Here is a 2,530-nt window from a genome sequence, read left to right as displayed (position 1 = left end):
ATGAATGCATACATAGGGGGCCTACAGTAAAGTGCTACCCCTTATTGCTTTTCTTCTCTTTTCATTCTCCTCTCCATTCTCCTCAAAAGTCTACAGAATGCCTGTCCAGGTGGAAGTGATTATGGGAGACAATATAAAGCACCAGAAGGAGCCATACGCAATACTGACTAGAGCCATCTTCAGATGACATTGCTGTTTTACACTTGACAATCTCATGACATTATTAGTGCTGACAATCATTAGGCAGGAACACGATTGCCTGCAGCAAGAACCAGCGGTGTCTCCTCTCCTCCACTCTCCGCTAAAAGCCTCCTGGAGCCATCATCATAGCCGTCTCTGGCTGCATCACAAATGGTACCCTATTCCCTATATAGTGCATTAATTTTGACCAGGGCCCATAGTGCTCTGGTCAAAAGTAGTGTACTATAAAGAAAACAGGGTGCCATTTGGGACACCATCTGTAGTTTCCATGGTAACAGCCTTCAATTAAGTGACAGCCCTCCGGATCCCGTTGTTATTGCCAGTGAGGTGCTAATTGATACTGGATTGCACAAGAATAGAGGGAAGGAAGGAACAGCGGAGTGGCATCTGAGGGCTTTAGGATGTTATTAGCAGTGGGGCATTGGTGGTGATGTCAAGCACGATGTTGCATCTGGATCTCATTGTTGATGTTGATGTTGCTGATGTGGTCTCTGGGACAAGAGACAACACCTGGTCCTGTGTGACTCAATTGGTACAGTAGGAGCATGGTGCGAGGAATGCCTGAGTCGTTGGTTCAGTTTCTGATTGCTGTCCTTATACCAAAACCAATTGCTCATATTCATGGCTGAATACCTATTACTTTAAGAGGGTCGCAATATCAGAAGAACCTGTTTGAAATGGCAAATGGCCTCAGTGATGCATCATGTCACTGATGTGAGTCACTGATGTGATCTTCCTGTCTGGGCTGCAGTAGTTTATGTGTCGGGGGGCTAGGGTCAGTTTGTTATATCTGGAGTACTTCTCCTGTCTTATCCGGTGTCCTGTGTGAATTTAAGTATGCTCTCTCTAATTATCTTTCTTTCTCTCTCTCAGAGGACCTGAGCCGTAGGACCATGCCTCAGAACTACCTGGCATGATGAGTCCTTGCTGTCCCCAGTCCACCTGGCCATGCTGCTGCTCCAGTTTCAACTATTCTGCCTGCGGCTATGGAATCCTGACCTGTTCACCGGACATGCTACCTGTCCCAGAACTATTATTTGACCATGCTGGTCATTTATGAACATTTAAACATCTTGGCCATGTTCTGTTATAATCTACACCCGGCACAGCCAGAAGAGGACTGGCCTTTCTATGTTTTTCCTAGCCAACGTGCTTCAACACCTGCATTGCTTGCTATTTGGGGTTTTAGGCTGGGTTTCTGTACAGCACTTTGAGATATCAGCTGGTGTACGAAGGGCTATATAAATACATTTGATTTGATTTGATGTGTTGGAGCCGGACATTCCTTGACAAGTAGTTGATCACCAACAATCTCATTATCTCCAGATGGATTATTTGTCATCTCTTTAACTTGGCCAATGGAACAGGGCTCTAAAGCAGAGAGCTAGCAACCAAACCAGCTCAACTTGCTCTCCAGATGACCTCGTAAAAATGAGCGGTGCTCAACAGATGGATAATGCAAATCTATTCGTTCTCATGCCTTAGAGCAGAATTAGATGTGTTCAATTAAAATTCATGAACTCAGAATTCATGAATTTAGATATCAAAGAGGAGGCAACAGAAAGTGGCTGTACTGTTAATAGATAAAGCTGGAAAGTACATTTGGGTTGTATTTAGGAAAAATGTCAATATCCTATTTTGTCTTCTCCCACATAATACTGTAGATTTCTATCTGTGTTGATGTTCATATTTCTGGAATGGGTCACATCAACTTGGCACAAAGCTTATACGTCTCTTATGAAAATAGAGCTGTGGAGCGGCGCACTTTTATCATCTTGCAGATTGCCTTTTTACATGGGACTTAGTTCTATATTTAGAGACCCAATTGATGCCTGTGGCTGTAGTTTGACAGGATTATAAAAGCTATGCGACAAACTAAACCAGCATCCATTTAATTTACTTCCCTCTCTTACTTATTGCACTATTGTCCTATTTCTATGATATTACTTGATCTGGTGCTTGGAATAGTTACAATGAAGCTCTAATTCAGCTTGAAACACCATCACAGAACATGGTGGATGATGGTCTGTGATATAAGCAGTAGATGGCCAAACGGTGTGTTGTGGTTAGAGTTGAACTATTTGGCAGTAGGGTTTAGAGCTGGGCCGTTTATCATTCTTTTGATCGTTATCATGATAATTCAGTCAATATACAGAATTATAATATGGATTCTTGTCCATATCGACATGCTCTAGTAGAGGTGAGTGAATATACAGGCTTAGGGTTGTGGGGTGCCAGATCCAGCTAAATAATTGAATTTATTCAGGTAAATAAGACCATGCCAGTGCCAACATCATTTCAGGTACCAACAAAGACAGCTCACATGTAG

This window comes from Oncorhynchus masou, chromosome 13 (genome assembly GCF_036934945.1).
Source record: "Oncorhynchus masou masou isolate Uvic2021 chromosome 13, UVic_Omas_1.1, whole genome shotgun sequence".
In the NCBI taxonomy this organism is placed as follows: Eukaryota; Metazoa; Chordata; class Actinopteri; order Salmoniformes; family Salmonidae; genus Oncorhynchus; species Oncorhynchus masou.
Note: the sequence above shows the minus strand (reverse complement) of the source record.